The sequence below is a fragment of the Notechis scutatus genome, chromosome 4 (genome assembly GCF_049901735.1).
Source record: "Notechis scutatus isolate UNSWTSFEM ecotype Mainland chromosome 4, rNotScu1.2, whole genome shotgun sequence".
Lineage (NCBI taxonomy): Eukaryota > Metazoa > Chordata > Lepidosauria > Squamata > Elapidae > Notechis > Notechis scutatus.
In genome coordinates, this window is record NC_142012.1 from 3399178 (window position 1) to 3421384 (window position 22207).

General features: G+C 43.0%; 1 protein-coding gene across 2 annotated transcripts in view; it reads left to right on the top strand.

Annotated features, from left to right (window-relative positions):
• The first annotated feature begins 843 nt into the window (after positions 1-843).
• Positions 844-22207, top strand: part of CTNNA2 (catenin alpha 2) — a 520748-nt gene continuing 499384 nt past the window's right edge. For both annotated transcript variants that reach the window (XM_087962697.1, XM_087962698.1), the window contains exon 1: positions 844-976. The gene's annotated coding sequence lies outside the window, so the exon portion shown is untranslated. The remainder of the gene's footprint in view (positions 977-22207) is intronic.

Here is a 22207-nt window from a genome sequence, read left to right on the forward strand (position 1 = left end):
AAACCACTGCACAAGAAAAGCCGTAAAAATGGGGCAAAAAACACATTAACCGATGTCTCACTTAGCAACAAGCATGTTGGGTTCCATTGTGGTCGTAACTCGAGGACTACCTGTACTTACCTCTTTCCCCCCAGGTGAGAACCACATGGGGAGGGGAAGAGCCCCACCCTTTGCACCCTCCCTTACTCCACCCCACCCCCGTTTTTGCACGTGGTTGCCAGAGAGAGGGAGAAAAGCTGCTGGGGCACCCGGTGCAGACAGGACGATCCAGAAAATCACCCCCAAAACGAATCCCGGCTTCTCCTGGGCTGAGGACAACCCTGCACGTGGATGGGAGGAGAAGCAACCCCGGGAAGACCCCCCCCACTCCAAGAAGCGGGCAAAAGGGGGCTGACCCGCATTCCCACGACCCCGTCCCCAACCCTCCCCCTGCCCCCATTACCACGCCCTCCCTCCCCCAGCCCGCGCGGCCTCCGTCGCTAAGCAACGCGGTCCAAGGGCCTCCCCTCGAGCGCCTCCCAGCGCCGCACCTGCGCAGTGGGCGCCGCCCGCTCAAACCCTTCGCCGGCTCCGGCAAAGGAGGCACCTGCGCCCTTCTCCCCTTCCCCTCCCCATCTCGCCTACTGCCCGAGCGGCTCCCTCGCGCCGCGGCGCAGGCGCGCTCTTCTCCTCAGTCACAGCGGCCGGTCGCCTCGGTTAGGGTGGGGTGGGGTGGGGGGAGTAGATTGTAAGAGGCAGGCGCGAGCCGGGGGGAGAGAAAGGGGCGGGGCCGTCCGTCGCCGGCGTTCGTTGGCTGGCGGTGCGCGGCGGGCAGGGCAAGGAGGAGGGAGAGAGAGAGAGAGAGAGAGAGGGGCGCGCGCGCGTGAGGCTGCCCGCCCCTTCGGTCGTGGCTCCCTCAGCCGGGCGTGAGGAGGAGGCGGCGGCGGCGGCGGCGGCGGCAGCGGTGGCGGCGACGGCTCCCCGGTCGCGAGCTGAGGTGAGGCGAGGCCAGGGAAGGGCAGAGCATCCTTCCTCCTTTTCTTGTGCCGCCTCTCCTCCTCCCCCCCCGGGCTCCCCATTCTCCCTCCCGCCCTCAGGCTCTTCCCGCCCCCGCGCGCTCCCCCTCCGTCACCTTTCGCCCCCCTTCTCTCTCTCTCTCCCACGGCTCGCGCCGCTCTTACCTTTCCCTCCCGCCGGGCATCCTCCCTTCCTTTGTGTCCGCCGCCGCCGCCACGGCGCGAGGTGCGCCTCTCGCGTGTGTGTGCGTGTGTGTCCGTGTGTGTGTGTGGCCAGACCCATGTGCGTGTGTTGCGCCCGCCCGCCCGCTCGCTGGCCGACGGGGGACCCCCCGGGTGTGTGCGGCCACGCCAGCTTGCCTAAAAGCGCGCATCCCTCCTGGCCTCGGCCTCCGTGCACGCTCCCTCCTCTCGTTCCCGAGGCGGGGAAGGTGCATCCGGAGCATCCCTCCACCTCTTGGGGTGCATGGAGGGAAAGGGCCGAAGGCAGAGCAGGGACGGGGTTCTCTGCAGCCCCCCCCCCCAGCATCTGGGCCTGGTGCAAGGGGGAGCGGGAGGGAGAGGAGCTGGAGGGCTTTGTTGGCTCTGGGGGAGCTGCGAGCGAAGCCTCCTCCTTGCCCTTTGTATGGCGGAGAGATGCTTTCTTGCTCCTCTTTGGATCAAAGGGGGCTTTTATTGGGCCCTGGCTGTGAGTTGTCAAAAGACCCACCCTGAGTTCTCTTCTGGCGTCCTTTCGGGTTGGAAGTCCTGTGGCTGCCTTGAAATTGGCCTCCTGCCTTGCTCCTGGCTGCCTCCGAAGGGATGAAAAGGGAGAAAGTGTGGAAAAGAAGCTCTCGCTTGCATGCATGCTTCCCTCCATCCCATCCCTCCATCCATCCCATCCCTATTTACACACACACATTCCAAGCCAGCTGCTTCTTCACCTTTGATTTGGGATTCCTTGAGAAATTTTTGTGGTGTCGCCCACATTTGTTTGCAGGGGAAACCAATTGACATTGATCATAAGTATTGTCTGGCCGAGCCTTTTTTTTTTTTTTTTTTAAATTAGAAAAACCTTGAAGCATGAATAGTTTGTCTATTTCTCACTTCTACAAACCAAGAAAAGTTGTGGAACTTTGGGGAATGGGAGCTGATGGATGCTCTGGAAAAGCATCAAGATGGAGTTTCACTGTTATCTTTAAAGTTTCTTGTTTTGTTTTTTTTCTACTTTGAGGTGTCTGCTTAACTCTAAGGGTGTTTTGAGAAGGGATTGAAAATTTATTGGATGAAGAAAAAAATTTCTAATGTTGCTGTGTAACTGCTTCTCTAGAAGGATCAAGTGTTGACTTCATAACCAGGGAGGTTGTTGGACATTGGATCTGGTGATTACTGGTTGATTTTCAGTAAATTGTCAGTAAAGTGAACACGTTCTCAATTGTATTGGTAGAAAATAAATATGTTTTAAAATACTTAGTTCTTGGAACATTTAAAAATTCAACTTGAGCTTGTGTTGTGTAATATTGACATGTTCAAAATACTATAATCACCAGCACAAGTTTTATATATGATTATTAATGAACATCTCATAGAAATTAAACTCTTAATTTATTCAAAAGCCTGGGGGGGGGGGGAAGGGAGGGAGGGAGGATATTGTATGATTTTTTTAAAATCAGTGATCAGTAGTCTAAAGGTTTGTGTTCTGAAAGATCCTTCTAGGAATCTAAATCTAAAATTTAACAACATAGGAAATAAAACAGAACCATTTACTATAGAGAAATATTTGTGTTTCTTGGGCTTCATTTAGTTATGCTTATTTGAAACAACATATATAAACTACCAGTGATGTATTTATTATATAAATACTGTATATTTGTTAAGTCCAAATTGTATGGATATTAGCTGCATTCTGAAATACTGTATATTGATATGTTCATCTGAATAAAACTTTTAGGCATGTGTCTCTACATGCACATTTCATAGGACCTGCTGAGGGCAATCATTCCCATTTCACTGCATTTTGAGAACTCTACAATTACATTGTGTTTCCATTTTTATGATTCTATACAGCTAGTCCTTGTCTTATGACTGATTATTTAGCAACCATTCAAAATTATGATAGACCCCCCTCAAGGGTACTTACAACCTGGTTCCAAAGTGCCGGTGGCTGTCCCTTTCCTGTGGCCCTGTGACTATGTTGTCCCCTTGGCAATCATCCTGCATTTATGGCCACTTGCAGCATCCTGTAGTCATGTGGTTGCATTTTACCATGTCTTTGCCAAAAAAACGGCAATTACTTATTGGCAAAAACACCCCATATTGAACAGAGTGCTTGCTTTATGACTTGTAGTGTTTGCTTTACAACTGCTGCATTTGCTTTTATGACCGGTACATTCACTTAACCACCATCACAAAACAGGCTGCAAAATTGGGTTGGTCACCTGGGTGACCTGTTTGACAACTGTAATGCTCAGGCTTAGCCCTGTAAGTTGAGGACGACCTGCAGAGGGAAGTATTATTGACATGTAATTAATCAAAATGCCAGTGAGCAAGTTAAGTAATTCACACTGCAGTCATGGTCAACCTATTGCCTGTGCAAATCAAATATGGTTATTTTTTTAAAAAAATTCTGCACCTACTTGTAAGAACTCTTTGTATAATCCTCCCCTACCCCCCCACCTCACTAGACAGTCATAAAAAACATATGCAGAATGTGAGTACAAAGCTTTCTCCTGCTATTGTTGCCTGGCAGCTGGTATTCAGGAAAATCACACCTCTCATTTTGGAGTTATTAGGCAGCGATTATGAATATCAGTAGTAGAAGGACTGATTCCTAAGCTACACAGCTGATCCTTAAAAAAAAACAACTTACAGAACTGGAAGCTGTCACTTGAATTTTCAGTCATTTAATTTTATTTTGAAGTTCCCATGTTTTAGTTTTAGGAGAGAATAAGAATAATAAATGCCCCTGTTCGTTTTCTCCATGTTGTGTATACTTTTATATTTATATATTCCTTTTATAATTTTATACTCCTTGATCAGGTACTAGCCCTCCCCAATTACTTGCATTTTCTGTTTTGTAATACTAAATCCAATGTTGTTCTCCCTTCATAGGAACTTCTCGCCTTTTCTGATAACTTTGGAAGACTTTCTGTTTCTCTGCCTGCCTCCTTCCATCTTCCCAGGGTTTTTGTTGAGGTGCAGTGCTACTAATTCTGTAATCATTCTCCCAAATACTGCTACGGTTGTATCAGAGTTTTTCTGTAAGCTGCCTAGAGCTTAAATTAACAAACAAAAAGAATAACTTTTGTTCAAATTTTCTGTAATACACATTCCCAACTCCTGAAGATACAATGTATCCTTAAACTAGTACAAATATATTGTTTGGGAGATGAAGCAAAATGTTAATTCATCTCCTCCTCCTCCTCCTCCTTCCTCCTCCTCCTCCTCCTCCTCCTCCTCCTCCTCCTCCTCCTCCTCCTTCTTCTTCCCCTCTTCTCTTCTTCTTCTTTTCTTCTTCTTCTTCTTCTTCTTCTTCTTCCTTCTTCTTCTTCTTCTTTTCTTCTTCTTCTTCCTTCTTCCTTCCCCTGCCCCTCCCCCTCCCCCCATCCTCTTCCTCCTTGCAGTGTGTTCATAAACTTTGAAAATGTCTAGCATTGCAGCATCATAACTTCTTATAACCCAGGGATGTCAAACTTGATTTCATTGAGGGACTCATGAGGGTTGTGTTTGACCTCAGGGGGCCGAGGGCCATAGCCGGTATGGCTGTGACCAGCTCATTCATCGAGGTGCCATTTTCAGCCATGACAGCCTCCTTGAGCTCTGTTTTCTCTGGCAGAGGTTTGCAGGAGGCCGTTGCATCCAAAAACAGAGCACAGGCAAGTTGTGCATGACCCTCCCAAGCTCTGTTTCACTCACTGGCAGAGGCACCACGGGCCGGTCCTTTGCTGTTTCCAGATCTAAGCAGCCCGTGGGCCGGATCCAGGACACGGGCCTTGAGTTCGACACCCCTGTTTTATCCTATTGCTTGGAAATTCCAGTTGCACCGGAGAAGTACAAAATCCTGGTTCCTTTTCTGGGTTTTGCAGAATCTATAATGTTGGTGGGTAAACAGAAGGGAAAGGGCAAATGAGAAAGAGTGCGCTGGTTGAGAATTAGATGATGTTGGAATACAGTACTAAAATGTAAGTAATGCATACTGACAAACATAGTAATTGTAATTAGTTGCTCAAACAATTTTAACAGCATGACATAACAAAATACCAATATATGAAACTATTTGTGGCTCAGGATAGAACTGTGTGGATCTTGGTGCTCTCTGAGGTTGGTATAACAAAATATTTAGTTCTTTGATGACTACACTTAGTTACTAAACACTAATAAATATTAAAACTGTAATTGCCGTTCTCAATTGACATAAATTTATCTAACTTCATTGAAGCTGGTTTTGATTTTATTCATTTCTATAAATCGGTGATGGGACTGAAATACATTTTCTAAGAAGGATCTCCTTTTAGAATAGCTGCTCCCTCTTGCTCTCTCTGGTTCACACAAACGCTCCTTGATGATGTTGTTCTGAGCTGTTGGCTAAGTGGTCATTCCCATATCCCAGAACCAACATGGATTAATAAAGAAGAATATTTGAACCACTAGAATATAAATTGAGAACAAACCCCATTTCTTACTAGCACTGATGACGTTACCTAGTTGGGTAATGAAACGTCTGCAAGAAAATGACAACCAAGCTCAGAGAGCACCAGGGACCCCCTAGAACGACATATTTGCTATGGGTGAAGGAATTACAAGGCTTGATGGACTATCTTGATTTTTGTTTTCCATTCCATTCCATTCTTTTTCAATTGCATCTTTAGAATACAAACAGATAGGAATTGGTATAGTAATAATGTTTACTCCTGTTTACTCCTTATTTGCTGTGCAAGCTATACTGGTTATTAATACGTTTCCTAGGACAATTCAGTGTGTTGATTGTGGTCTATAAAGCCCCCCCCCCCCATGGGATAGGGCTGGCTATCTTGCTTGCACCTGTCTGGTAACATGTGGTAGAGTGAGTTTGCTCCAGGTGGGATAGAGGTGGCGTTCCTTCTTTGTTGCACCACCTGGAATAGTATGGCTGTGGAAATTTGAGTTGACCTGACTTTGCCTTCCTTTGGACCTTGAAGAGCTGACATTCTCCCCCCCTCCCCAATGTGCTGGGTTATATAACCTTTGGGGGAGTTTTATTAATCGCTTGGTACATTAATCTCTGAGTTATCACCTTCTTTTTGTTTGTATTAAATCGGATTGGATTTTTTTATATACCACCCAGAGCTGCTATGAGTTGGGTGGCCTGTAAATTTGATTTATAAATAAATACATATAAACTGTCTATTTTTGATGATTATATAGGCTTCTTGCAGCTTTTCAAACTGTACAATAAATACCTAGGCATATGTTTGTATGTATAAAAGAGATATAGCCAGTTTCTTTGGTCTTTCTCTCATGTAAGATTATTCCTTTAATTTTTATTTCAGTTGCTGTGACTTTGTATTCTCTTTCAATTCTGATGGCCAGAACTAATTACTGTATGGGGGCCTTTAGGAAAATTCTGAATTAGAAGGTTTTGGGACGAAATCCTCCTTGAAATAGCCTAACATTAATAATATATCTGAGCATTTTTTTCTTTATTATTTATGAATTTATTGCTAATGAATTGTATCAACTGATTATTAATAAGGAATGTTTATGAAATTTTCTGGAAGAGCCATTTGGCCTGGGGCCCTGGGAGAGGCCGGCTAGGTCGGGGGTGGCAGGTGGGGCAGAGAAGAGGTTCCTCTGCAGGCTGCCCACCACCTTGGTTTGTAACTTTCAACTTCTCTCTTCAGTTTTTCTAATGCTAATTGTTTTTTCAGTGCTTTATACTTCTTTTTACCTTGTAATCTGCCCAGAGATGCTGTATCAGTGAGATGGGCAGCATAGAAATTTAACAAAAAAAAATTTTTTTTTTTCAGAAGGAAAATCAGAACTGGATACAGAGATACACTGGAATGAATGCACTGAAATTGACTAGAATGCAATTACAGGTAATCCTGGACTTACAACCGTTCATTTAGTGAGCGTTCAAAGTTACAGTGGCACTGAAAAATGTGACTTATGGCCATTTTTCACAGTTATGACCCTTGCAGCATCCCCATGATGATCTGATCAAAATTCAGAGGCCTGGCAATCAGTTCATATTTATTATGACGGTTGCTGTGTCCCAAGGTCATGTGATCCCCTTTTGTGACCTGACAAGGTCAAGGGGGAAACCAAATTCACTTAACAACCAGGCTACTAATTGAACAACTACAGTGATTCACTTAACAACTATAGCAAGAAAGGCCATAAAATGGGGGCAAAAATTAACTTAACAAATGTCTCACTTAACAACAGAAATGTTGGACTCCGCTATGGTTGTAAGTTGAGGACTACCTATATTGCTTTCTGTATGAGCTGGAATCTATACACTAGAATTGCAACTCTCACACCTGTAACTTGAACTGGGCAAAACAATGCATCCCAGGGCAAACGGTTTCCACCCAAGTGGCTCAAATGTGATAAGCTACAGAATGCTGGGACTGACTACTTCCATATGAATGAAATTCTGGAAAGCTCCGTGTCATTCCAGTGCCATCATGCCACTGCTGTTCAGCCTGCTCCCTTGCTGACACAGTCACATGATGCTCATTTATCACATTGCCTGAACACCTTCCCACTATTATGTGCTTATTTGTTTATAGAATTTATTTGCCGCCCATCTCGTATCCAATGACTCTGGGCAGCTCACCACATGAAAAACATCCATTATAAAATACAGCCAATAAAAAACATGAACAATCATAGAGACAAGATGGCTGAGAAGCGGGCTGGGACACACAAGCTGGTGGTGGATGTTGAGGTAATTCCCCGTTAGGAGAATGAGCGCATACAGGGAGACGTATTTGAGAGAAGTGTTTGAATAATACACACACAGAACACAGACACACTGTACAGTAAATGTAGGTTTTTACTTCCGGAAAGGTTTAAGCAAAGTTCAAAACAAGCAGTCCAAAGTCATTCACAGGTAAATCAGTCAGTTTTCAATCCAGGGATAATCCAGTAACAAATTCCAGTTTCAAAAACAGTTCAGTATCAGACTTACAGCAAATCCATGAATATCAGTCAATTAGAAGAAATGGAGGAATGGCAATACTATCCAACAGAAGGAAACAGAGATACTCACTCAGACACACTCTCTTCTGAGACGAAGACTAAGACAAACCAGGTTTCTGGCTCCATCTTATGGCCGTTTGGGAAACCACACCCAACTACACTTTTGCATTTTCTTAAAGATACAGTTTTAAAATGTTTATCCTGGTTTATATATTTCTAAACCAAATAGCTGTTAGGTGACTTATATTCCTAACAGTGGAGATGGCATTGAACTTAATTAGTTCACCACCTTCAGTATGAAGCTCCCCCATTGGGTATCCAAGCCCATCTGGCAGAGCGAAGTCTTCAGGCAATTCACTGGGGAAGCCAGGGAAGCTTGCAGGCAGAACGTCAACGGGGTTCCCATGAGGACCACAGCAGACAGGGTGACCCAGTGAGTCACGGACTCATATTTATTAAAAGTAGAAATTAGCCTTTGTGCAGCTGGCTCTTCCAATATGTCCTCCAACTTCCCAGTCTGCCTATAATAACCCTGGAATTCTGTGGGCTCTCCTTTCAAACTCTGCTTAGCTGTACAACCTGAGCATAGCGGCTCAAGTGGTACCGCCTGCTGAGGCTGTTATACTGCAGGTCAGTTATTTGTAATGCATGAGTTGAATGACAACCCAGAGCTTAAGCCAAGCACCCAGTGAGTCTAACATCGTTCCAATTGGGCTTGTATTATTGCAAAGAACATTTGAAAATTGCTTTGGTATTTTCTTGACGCCCCTCTTAAATGTAGGATGGGAATCTCTTGGAGGTGGAGGGGTAATAAATTGCCATCTGAAGGCGTATAGTTTCTGGGGCTCTAGGGCAGAGGTCCCCAAACTTGGCAACTCTAAGACCAGTGGACTTCAACTCCCAGAATTCCTGAGCTAATAGAATTCTGGGAGTTGAAGTCCACAAGTGTTAAAGTTGCCAAGTTTGGAGACCCCTGCCCTAGGGTTTAAAGCCCCTCATTCCTCAACAAACTCAAACTGGGAATTAATTTATTTTTCAGACGTTTATTTTGACTTCCCTTCTTCACTGAAAAAAAACTCTCTCTCTCTCCAGTGATTGAGTGGTTTACTGGCTAATAGTGCAGAGTGTACGGGAATTTAATGGCTATTAGTATAAATATGCTTTTACAAGTAGCTCTGGAACATCTTCACAATTGACATCAATTGGGCTTAAAAGCCAACTGCTCTTGCCTTGAAGGACGTGTTTTCTAATAGAGTTGTAGGATTAGGTTGTGAAATATTTGCGATTCAGTCTAAGGTCCTTGAACAGCAATTACAACTAGTAACATATTGCAGTTAGAGTGTTGGGCTATGAATGGGGGATATCTGAATTCAGATCTCCAGCCATGATATTTAAATTTCTCGTGAAAGTAAAATAATGAATGGGGTGATAAAAGTTGGTTGCGGAGAGAGCCTATACAAAAGACAACCACTTTAGAATGATAAAAAACGATGTAGCTACCTGGACTGACCCTTATTATGCACTGAGGGGGAATGGCTTCTTAAGGGTGTAGGACTGAGGTGTCAGTCAGATGTGTTTGTTACAGAAACTCCACTTGTAATAAAGCTACAGTCTAGCTGGCATTCTGCTAATGTCTCTAGAATACTTTATGTAACAATTTGAAGTGAATTTAGAGAAGGAGTGAATCCAAAGAGCAGGATAGTAGAGGTGGTTTTACCTTTGCTGTCTTTCAAGTAAACTCTTCCATTGGCTCTACCAAGAGATAAAATATCCACGAGCAGCCTTAGAACTAACCAGTGTTACATCTGCTTTTGCAAACTGTTATTCTGGTTTTCTAATATGGGATCAAGGAGCATGGTGCTGCTTTATGCTGAACTCTTAGGTGGCTAATATTGTTCTTCTGCTTGTACTTTTTAGCATAACAAATGTGTACCTTCTCAGGTAATATTTCTGAAACGTTGAGGGACCTTGAATTTTTACGGGGGAGGAAGTGGCAATGTTTTTTTTTTTTTTTTGAATCTTTTTCTCTTTTGTGTTTGCAAAGAAACCACTGAATATATCATGATAAAAATGGCTCAATTTGAAGTGGGCAGAGAAATACATATATTTATATCATCCATTGTAAGAACTAATCAATTATTCATTACTTTTAAAAAGCAGATATACATAATTCCAATATTTCAAACCATATCTGAGAAATATTTTGAAAGAAGTATATTAGAAAATGTTGGTTTTAATTCATATTACTGTTTTAAATAAATACAGTGTTTGAAAGAGCAGAAATTTAATAAAGAAATGGGCTCTGTCTATGTTTTCTTGTTTCTCTATCATCTATTGTACAGCTTTAACTGATTTTTGCACACGAAAGCAGTTTGCCCTCCCTCCCGCCAAAATAATAAAATCACTAGCAACAAAACTAAGTAACTGTCTACAGCCCCTCCAATTATCAGGCCTTGAACACAACTGCCATGCTTTAAGGTGGCCCAAATTACAGCCTATTGTAGTAGTCAAAGCATGAACTGACAAGGGGAACTCGGTCAGGTATTATTTTACTTCTGTTGTAAAAAATGGGATGATGAAGTGATGAATAGTTTAAATCCATGTTTTTGGTTTCTCTGTCCTCAAAGCTACTCTCATTTTAACTGACCAGGTATTTTCTGGTGATGATGTTAAATAATAGCAACCAGAAATGGAAGTAATGCAACATGCTTGAGATATTGAAGTTGCTTTACTAAAATAGTCCAAGCTTTATGTAAGCTATGCATTAGTCTCTGTATATGGCAAGTAGAGTCTGAATGAAGATTTGAGACTGTTCTTTTGGAGATCTTGAGTTTGGACACAAGGCAGGATTAAGAACAATGTTCATAAATACAGCTTTTTATGGCTTGCACTGATATGGAATTATGGAATCTCTCACTTTATAGAGTGCTTGACTATAATTTGAGTGAAAATTTACAAATAAACTAATTATTATCTCCTCTAAGTTGTAGCCTCCTTTATACATCTCTGGGTATTAAACCCCTATTCAACTCCATAAAGTTTATTTTGAATAGGACCACTTAGGATTTCATAGAATACTTTTGATGCAGAGGGGTTAACCCTGCAATTTTTCATATATTCCTCATTCCTAAAGTCATTCTTGTGTTCTTCATGCTGGACCACTGGTCAACCATTTAACAAATTTCCATAAAATATAATTATTTAGTTTTCCATTTACTCTATAAATAAAGATAGTCGGCTTAGATTGGTATCACAGTTTCTCTAAGATTTTGGTAGACAACTGTATATAATAAATATTAGAAATGATTTTTAATGAAACTGTTCCAAGTTATGGCCATGAATAGTGGAGCCCAGGCCAGAAAGAATAAATATTTTCCATGTTAACAAGCATGACTATAATTCAGTCTATTGGGGAAGACTGGAAATTGCTTGTAGTTTTTCCTTTTTTAAATAATTTCTCTGATAAATATATTTAGCTCGATGGCTTATTGACTAGGAGTGATTTTATTTGTGGTACATATATGCACTCTTTGATATAATAATGGGTTTTAAAATCAGCATCAATAATTACCTTCATTAAACATTTTGACATTTAAATTATACCAACTGTTGATGTTGTGTTTTCTTATTTTAAAGATGGGAAATTAAAATTGAAATGAAGTGTTGAAGCTTAAGCTTTCTGCATCTTTATTAAATTTTCTCGGATACTTCAGTCTTAACGTTTTCCCAAAAGTATCTACTGGCATTTTAACCTGATTGTCTTCAGATGCTGAAGGACCTTGGGGCAGCACTGAAATATTATGGTTGTAAGAATAGCAAGTTAATAGCAGATTAGAGTCTGGATGTCGTGTATGTAAATTTAAGACTTTGTTGATGTCCTAAAAAATTTATTTTGCACATATTTTATGTCTCTGAGTCTGGAGCACAATGCAACGGAAGTAAATAAAGCCTTCCAGAAATCAAGCTTGATACTTGGGGAGCTATATGAGTATGTTCATATTGTTTTCTTGGCCACAGTGCAGAAAGAGTTTCTTTGTTTTGTATTAATTTGTCACTCTAATTTAACCCCATTGGGGATTTCCTAGGGCCTCTGAGGCAAACTCTAATTAGTCTGCAAATATCTCTATTGTGGTCATAGACTAGCATAAGAAGGGTAGAATAAAGAAAATGTTTATTATATTTTATATTTTTTAGCTTTTAAAAATATTATTTGTATTTCACTCTTCTTATGCTGGTCTATGACCATAATAAAGTTATTTGCAATTAGGTCTGACTTGTTTAGCTTTTTAAGACAAGCCAAGAGCACCTGCATTGCTGTTGGTCTCATAAGGACAAAATGAAATAGTTACAGGTAAGTTACAGGTGGTCCTCGACTTAGGACCACAATTGAGCCCAGCATTTCTATTGCTATGCAAGACAGTTGTTAAGTGAATTTTGCCCTGTTTTACGACCTTTCTTGCCAGATTTGTCGAGTGAATCCCTATAATTGTTAAGTTGGTAACACAGTTATTAAATGAATCTGGCTTTAAGTGAACTTTGCTTGTTAAGAGGTCGCAAAGGGGGATCCCATGACCCCAGGACACTGAAACTGTCATCAAGCCAAGCCTCTGAATTTTGATCCCATGGCCACGGGGGATGCTGCAATGGTCGTAAGTGTGAAAAATGGTCATATGTCTTTTTTCCCCAGTGCCATTGTAACTTTGGATGGCCACTAAACAAATGGATATAAGTCGAGGACTACCTGTCGATGAGGCTTACAAATGTTTGATCCTTCCGGTCTTTTTCTCCCCCTCTAAGGAGAAATTGGAAGAATATTCTGAAGTCTGACCCGTCACAAGGAATAGTGGCTGAGAATTGTGGAAATCGTCTTGTGTCTGACACTGAAGGCTGATCAACAGCACCGAATACGTCACTTGTGGTTGTGTCTTTCCCACGAGGCTGAATGGGACGTGCATCTGCTTTCCCAGTTTAGACCTTGGTTAAGCTCAGAATACTCAGCCAGTTGCTAAATGATGTTGGACTGCATTGTAATCATCTAGAACGGGGGTCTCCAGCCGTGGCAACTCTGAGCCTGGAGGACTTCAAGGTTGGGGACCCCTGATCTGTAGGACGGAGGTGGGGAACGATGGGCCTTTTATGATTTGTGGACTTCAACTCCCAGAATTCCTGAACCAACCATGCTGGCTGGGGAATTCTGAGAGCTGAAGTCCACAGGCCATAAAAGGGCCGTCCTGATCTGGAAGAAGGTATTCCTTTGGTCGACACAGCAGTTTGCCCTGCACTGTGAAAGCGGGTGTAGGTTTTGTGCAGATGTGCTCCTCACTGGAAAAGTGCTGGCCTTTCTTTGTTTTTTTAAGAGGAAGTTATTGTGATGACTTCAAGCAGGTCATGAAGAATGGACTCACGTCACTGGGATAGTTGCCGTAAATATGAGATGGCTGTAACTCTCTAGCAGCTCTATATTCTTAGTTGATATTAGAGAGTAAATACGCTCTCAAACGAAAAGAATAAAAGCTGTGCGGTCAGGAGAAAGGTTTTACCATGACAACATTATCTCACCTTACTCTTAAATGTTTCTGGCATCCCTCTCCTTCCAGGAGAGAAGTATCCATACTGCTTGTGACAGGAAGGGATTGTTTAACACAGGGATGTTCTCTAGTAATATGATGAGATTGAGTAGCTAAAAAGGAGGAGGAGGAGGGGGAGGAGGAGAGGGCAAGGTATGCTATGGGTGACTCCTCTGATGGAGCTATAGTGAGACCAAGAAGGAGAAGGAGGAGAAGGAGAAGGAGAAGAAGCGGCAGTGCAAGCAATTTACGCACAGTCGCCAAAAAAGACAGTTGCATGATGTCATTGAGAGATAAATGCGACAAAGAGGACTTTTAGCCTGATAATGGGTGTCTCAGAGCTGCTGAAATAAATGTGCTTTAAAGATGCGTATATGTTTCCCCCCATTTATGTGGAAACCAAAATATTTGCTGAGCAGGGTCCTTGGCCCAGTGGCCCACAATGAAAGTGTGTGTGTGTGTGTGTGTGTGTGTGTGTGTGTGTGTATCTGTGTGTATGCGTGTGTTGAGCAGCTGGAGAGGGAGCTTTGTTCTATTCTAGATTTTGTGAATACTTTGATTTTATTTCATAGGATTCAAAATGGGGTCTTTGTATTGTGTTGTTGGACCTGTTCAGGCTGACGTGTTTTAAAATCCCAAACCTCCAATGATTATACAGACGTTTCCATGTTGTTTTCTTAGCAGAAAACACAATTTGCAAATTACTTTCTTCCCCAGTGTTTTTTTTTAAAACTTTATCCAGCTTACAACCTTATTGTAAAAGACAAGTTGATTCGTCACTTGTTGATTTTTTTTCCACCATTGATTACACGTGTGTAACAAATATTCTGCTTAAATTGAGAGCTTAATTTGGAAAATAACAATCACGTTTGTTTTGGTAATTTGGAATAAATTACCCTGGGCTGTTTTACATACTAACAACTTCCTGATTGCCTTCAGAGTTAGTCTACAAAGCAGAGTAAAGAAAGACAAACATCTTTGAGATGGCGAAGGTAAGGTTGCCTGACATTAATGGTTTTTTCTTTTTAAAGAACTCCTTGGGGCTTTGCATTTTGAAGTTTGTTCGAACATGGTTGGTGCTGAGGAGGAACCTATCCAAAAGGAAATGCTAGCGACCTGGTGTTCCTTGAAATTTCACTTGGGACGGGGCTCCCTTGCCTGAGATTCCTGTCCCATTTCTGAACGGTTCATTGCACGGCTCTCTCTGCTTTGCTGAATAAGGGCCACGGAGACTGTCTCCCCCTGAGGCAAAATCTGCCTGACATGCGTTTTCAATCTGTAGGGGAGAGAGAGTGAAACCACCCAGATTAACCAGTATGAAATCTTCCGAACTTTGTACCCAAGTAGTCCTCGACTTACAACCACACTTGAGCCCAACGTTTTTGTTGCTAAGTGAGCTTTGCCCCATTTTACGACCTTTCTTGCCACCGTTGTTAAGTGAATCCCTGCATCTGTTAAATTATTAACACGGTTGTTAAGGGAATCTGGCTTCCCCGTTGACTTGGCTGATCAGAAGGTTTCAAAAGGGATCCCGTGACCTCAGGACACCGTAAGCGTCATAAACACGAGCCAGTTGCCATGGGACTGAATTCTGATCACGTGACCCTGGGGATGCTGCAACCTCTTCAGAAAGCATCCCTCTATTATTTTCTGCAAGATAGTTCTCTGTTTGGGAAAAATTGCTTTGCGGAGTTATAAAGGCTCAGAGGGAGAGGCTGTTTGGTGGAATGGCGTCAAGGCAGAAACTGGAGCGTTGTGAATTATGGTTCCCACTTAGGCACAAAGCCAACTGGGTGACTTCCAGTTACTCTCTCCCCTGGGGAGGAAGGCAGGGGCAAACCGCTTCTGAAAAATGTTGCCAATAAGACTGCAAGGACTAAGTTAGACAGCTAGCAGGAGGCCCATGCGCGCACATGCAAACACGCAGGTACATAGAATTTAGAAATCCATTATGTTATATAAAAGTGGGGGGGAAGGTGGCTCAGTGCTTAAGAAGCTGAGCTGCTCAGTTGGAAAGTTGACAGCCTGGGTTTGAGACCCGAGCACCGCACAATGGCGCAAGCACCCATTCTTGCCTCAGCTCCTGCCCACCGAACAGTTCGAAAGCATGAAAAGGTGAGTCGATAAATAGGTGGCTGGATTATGATCACATGACTATGGGGATGCTGCAACAGTCATAAGTGTGTGAAAATGGTCGTAAGTCACTTTTTTCAGTGCTGTTGTAGCTTTGAACAGTCACTAAATGAACCGTTGTAAGTCAAGACTCCCTGTATGTCTTAAGGGAAAGTGAATGACAATCCTCAAAACGCCTTAATCACTGGGGACAGGAAAAGAGTTTTGAGGAGAGAGTATCTGTTACTTTTGAGAGGAGAATGACTACACAATTCTTGGATGCATAGGATATGGGCAGCCTATAAATTTAATACTTAAAAATATATGACAGTGTAGTGTTCCCAACACATGGCATCCCATTGGGATGGAGCACAAATAGCTTGCATTATACAAAAAAGGCTTTTTGATCTTCTATAATACCGTAAACACATAGAGACTTTTACTGCTTTGTGGTCTTTGGGTTACTTAATCTATGTTCAGTTTAGTAGATTTTAGTTTATCTTCCACTAGGATTCTATTTCCATATGAATGAAAGGAGGAATGTTCAGTGAAGTGTCCTGAATTTTGGAGCATAAGTTGTCTCCATGGCAGTGCATCTCATACCTATTAATTCAAATAATCATTCACCCAAGAACTACGATTTCGCACTTGGAATGGGCCCATTGTTTTGTTTGGTTCCCGCTTCTTGAACAGATTTAAAAACTAAAAATAGGTATCTCTTGAGGAAATAAAGTGTATGGTTGGTGAGTAATTTTCTATGTTCTTTCAGAGGCTTTAAGTTCTGAAGGTAGCTGGAGAAACTAACCAGTTCTTTTCCTGTTGTGCTAAAAGACTGAAGCAGCTTTCAGGCAGATTTCCAAATGGAATTCAGATTAGCTTGGAAATGGTCTGGATTATTTCTCCTAGCCATTTTTGTAACCAGAAGGGGATTGTTTCTCAGTCTGTCTGATAAAACATGCAATGGTTCATTCAACCAGTTGAAATCTGATGATTTAGGTCTAGCTTTTCAATGTCCTCTGAAAGTTTTGATAGATTTTATTGACTTATAGATTAAAGTTGGTTGGCATATGCACATAGCTATATAATGAGTGCATGCACACACATTCACAAGCTGTATTGCCAACTGTCAGTGATCGGTATGCCCAGGCAACTGATTTTTTTGGATCCAGAGACAATGAGCATAGCAGTAAATAAAGGTTTTTTTTTTAAGTTTTATTATTAGCTCAAGCAAACAGAATCAAAAGTCTAGCATAAAATAGCATACACACCAAGCAAGGTAACCCTCCCATCTCTCACAAGCTGCCCGGAAGCTCCTTCATAATGACGGAGAAGTCGGCCTCTTGTCCCCAACAGTCTGGGCTCTCATTTGACCCACTTGGGAAGGACGGGAGGCTGAATCAATCTTGACTCAGAGTCAGGATTGAACGCCCGACAGTGAGCAGAGTTAGCCTGCAGCACTGCATTCTAACCGCTGCACCAGGTAGAAAAGTATGTAAAAATTTAAAACTATTCAGATTAAAAATTTAAAACTGTACAAGAAACCAGGACCAAGAGGTGGATGGCAGGGAGATGCGGTCTTCTTACCCGGTCATCCACTTCCAGCGGTGAGCGCTGCCTCGGGGTCTCAAGCCAACTGGCAAAACCAAGTTTTAATACCCTTCCGGAAGGCCGAAGGGGTGGGAGAAGTTCTCACCTCCGGTGGTAAAATGTTCTGCTACTCTGCTAAAAGAGTAACACCTACAGTGCAGGAGCTTCGCTGGTTGCCAGACAACCTCTGCACCTAATTCGAGCTATTTGCGTCTCAAGTGGGCCTGTTGCTTTTGGGAGAACCGTCCACAATCTGGCCAGGGGAAGATACTATGAGAACCCATCACGGGGAAGGGGAAAATGGCATTCTTGGTGCAACCCCTTATTTCTGGAACCGCTTTCCCCCAGTGGTCAGTTTGCCCACTTTATCCTCTAGGACGGGGTCCCCAACCCCTGGGCCCTTGGGGACTGATACTGGTCTGCAGCCTGTTGGGAACCGGGCCACACAAGCGGCAGGCAAGCGCGTGAAACTAGATTTGCACGTGCACAGGATTAGGTTGCGTGTGTGTGCAACCACCTCCTCCCCTCGCCGCCACCACCACCGCTGGACCCCAAAAAGGTTGGGGGCCGCTGCTTTAGGAAACAGGTTAAAAATGCTCTTCTGGACTTTGGGGGAATGAGTTTTAGTAGAAGGCAGAAGCAAATTTGCAATGACTTAATGGATGATTTTAATGAAACTATAGTAAGCCACCGAGGGTATTTGAGTAGGCAGGCTAACAATAATTGTAATAAATTAATTAATAAACGACAACTCCCAGCCGCCCTGGGAAGCTTGGCAACAATAAGAGATGAGGGTGGTTGTAAAAGGTCGTTATTATCCGGAATGCCACCGATTGCCTCTTGTTTCCTGAAGGGCTGCTGCCATTATGTCAGTGTCCAGGCATTTTGTAGCTCAGGAGATTGTAGGTGTCACTGAGGTGGGATCTGTGAGATAAATGGCAAGGTTCAAAAGCCCCCCTTCTCTCATTATTTTGGGGTGGGGGAGAGTAATGGGACAGGGCTAATACCTCCCTGCTTAGCAAGCATTAGAAGAAAGCACGTAAAAGGTTGATCCTCGTGTAGTTCACCTACACTAAATAATTTGGGACAGGAACATCCATTTGAAAATCCATGGCTGCCCTGGAGAATGAGGATTTGGGGGGGTGACCGACTGCAGATTTGCTCCGTCTGTATGCCCAATAAAAAGGAAAGGGAAAACCAAAACCAAAACAGAAACAAAGTGGCAGCTGCTGCTGTCAAGAAGGGAAAACAGGAGGAGTGAAGGGATTCAGAATATTATTGAGCTTAGCGGCATGTGAATTTTGGAAGAGAAAATAGGGCATAAACGTTCAAGTTACAGTAAGCAGAATTTTATTACTTCTCTCTGACATGCAGTGCAGGAACAATACTTCTTTCTTGAAAAGCTGCATGGAAAGAAATCTTTGTTGCAATTTAGCAAGGTTTTTGACTGAAAACCTGAAGGAAACGCTTGCAAGAATGAGAGGATTTGTGCACGCTGTATCTTTTAGCATCTTTAATTGTGACTAATTCATAATATTGAGACAAAAATGATCCCTTGTTTTCTACACCTGACAGTATGCGATGTCTGGAGCACTTCTTTTTCTACTGATTTTTGTTCTACAGTACTTCAGTTGTCCCTATAAAACAAGTTGGGTCTTCCAACTTGGCAAGTTTAAGACTTGTGGACTTCAACTCCCAGAATTCCTGGAGCTAACATGACTGGAGGAGGAATTCTGGGAGTTCAAGTCCACAAGTCTTAAACTGGCCAAGTTGGAAGACCCCTGCTATAATAGCTTAAAAACTCCCCCCAAAACTAGTCAGTTCAGCTCAGAGGTTTTCAAACTTTATGATACAGTGATCCCCTAAAATGATAAGTGTGAATTTGTTTGACCCCCCTTTCATTATTGGAAATAATTCTAATTATTTTGGATTTTCTTGTGGAGCAAGAAACAAATATACTCTACACTCCCTAGATAACTTCTACCGTACTTTCCTGACCTTGACATTTATCAGTAGTGCGGTTAGTTGATCGCCTCTTCCTTTGCCCCCCAGGAAAACCTTTTGAAAGGCTGAGCGCTTAAAGTAATGGATAAAATTACTGAAGACGATTACACCTGCTTCTACAGGTACCCCAAAGACCATATACATTACTACACACCACATAGAAGCCACCTGTCAGAAAGAATCAGTCCCACTGCTGCTGTGATTGGGAGGTGGTTTTGGCAGATGATGGCTGGATTTGCAAGTTTAGCCATCTCATAAATTTATTCTGGGCTTCTTTCCCTGCAGTGATAAAGCTAAAAGTTGTTGAAGGAGTTCCCTTTGCCTTACCCACCCGAAGCTCCAGACTCCTGGTTCTTCCAGGAGATGCAACCCATCATTTGAGAACTCTTGACTGTTCCTCTTCTCAGTTTGAAAATTAGATGGGTACGTGAACATTGTAGAGTTGATTGCCGTAATCCAATAACTCCAGCCCACGCTATCACTGTGGGTAATACCGCAAATTTGCATGCAAATTGTATCACATATTACATTTTGGTTGCCATTTTTTTTGGCTGTACATTATCTCCGCTACTGTAAAAGTTTGGCAGTTGAAATGGATATTTAAAATAGCCGTTGGATAGAAAGTGCTGTGTACGTTTCTGTAGCTAAGTATTACGTGCTGAGTATTCTATAGCAGACCCTCAACTATTGCTTTCTAAGTGTATTTATCTGTGAGGGATTTGACAGAATCACCGTATGTCTGAATGCAATTGATCGCTTGTGGTCTATGGCATGCAAATAGCTTGCCCCTATGTTGGAAAAGAATTGAGAATTGGGAGGGAGGAATCTAATTTAGATACTATAAAAACACTTTATTTTTCTGATATAATTGTTTTTATTGTCATTTTGTTTTTTATTAAAATTTGTACAGCCAGAAATGGGCATTATTTATGCATTCTCTTGAAAAGTAAGATGCTATTTTATTGTTTACCGCCACCCCTTTCATTCAGTGTCTGATTCTCGATGACTGCCCTGCAATTTGGTTGGCAATCTTTTTTTCAGAAGTAGTTTAACTTTGCATCCTCCTTAGGTTTGAGAGAGAGTGACTGGCCCAAGGTCATCCAGCTGGCCTTGTGCCTAAGGTAGGAGTAAAAGTCACAGTCTCCCAGTTTCTAGCCTGATTTCTTCACCACTATGCCAACTGGCTCTCATTAGCCTCTTAACGGTATCCAGAATCCACAAAGCAGGGTTTACAAAGACCAGGGAAGAAAGCAGTTGTTCCGACAAATGCACCTTCTTCTTGCACCTGGCCAAATCACCCCACCACACCATCTATTCCTTGTGATGAGGGGCAAGACTGCTTCCTCATGAGCAGCTTCACAGACCCCCCTTCGCTCCGTTCTCTGTGCCCATGGATCGGGCGGTGGAGCCAGCTGTTCCTTGTTGGAGGTGATCTGTTGCCTTTCATTGCCCCTGACCATCGACAGGCGGTCCTCTCCTGCTTTTGTTAGAGAAGGTGGCTCCCCATCCAGCTGACCGCTTCCCACAATGCTGGACAGGCCTGGGACTGTCAGGCCTGCCATCCTCAGCCCACAGGCTCTCTGGATATTCTTGGGAAGAAGACATGCCATTCCCATCGGATGATCCTGGTTGTTGTTATTCCTCCTCCTCCTGCCTCGCTGTGTAGTTTGCAGCTTGCACCCTGTCTAGTGTGGTCGACCCCTGCTTCTATGGGTCTGGGACTCAGTTCCTCTTCTTCTGCTGCTATGACCAGTCCCTCAAGGCTGTCCTGAAGTCCAGCTCTTTCCAGGCCCTGGAAGGGTTTTCCAATGTCTGCCACCTCCACTATGTTGATCGTGCAGGATCTTTTCTTGACAAGGCACGTCCTCTGCTCAATCATCTCCCCACGTTGGCTGCTTCCTCAGGCGTTCCCTTAGCCGTTCATTTTGGGGTGTCATTCTACTGATGCACTGTATATATATATATAGAGAGAGAGAGAACGCCTCTGATTCGATGAATCCTTATCCAAGGAGATATTCCTTTATCCCTCGATGGGCTAAGAATGATGAACTGGCTGAACTTGTCTGCCACATGCTGGTCAGATGTTAGGGATGGGATGGGTAGAAAAGGAGAACCGTATTAGAAATGCTGGTTCTTTTAATTTGGGGGATTAACAGCAGCCCCGTGGACAAAAGGAATACTTGTCTTTTTACCTAATTCCTCTCCCAAAGTCCTACTGGGCATGGCTTTGAAAGTAAAAGCCTCTAGGATAATATGCTGCCTTGACATAGCAGTAGGAAACCTGGTGCTATCGCTAAAACATTTCCTTAAACATCTTGGCTCTTTAATCATTGGCTGCATTAATGAGTACCCTTTAACCCTTTTTCTGCTGTGTCTGACTCTGGCTTGCTATACCTGACCTGTTCTTTACAGCAAATCATGGTTTGTTTTCCAGCAATTGTTCACACCCTTGCTTGGGGATTGCTTTTCAAAGTTAAGAAGCCCGCAATTTATGTTGTTAAGGGAGCTTTGCCCCATTTTATAACCCTTTTTTGCCATAGCTGTTAAGTGAATCACTGCAGTTGACCAGTTAGGAACCCGGTTGTTCAGATTCAGATACCTTTTTATGCTCTCGGAGCTCATGGTAAATCAAGGAATCTCTCTCCAAAGGGGATATATCCTTAAGTCCGACCTGATTAAAGGCCCCTGACAGCCACTTTATACTGAAATTGAACTCCGTGCCCCAAGAGCAGCCGGCTGAGTTGTTAAGAAATTCCAGAGCCCCCTTGGAAGCCAACA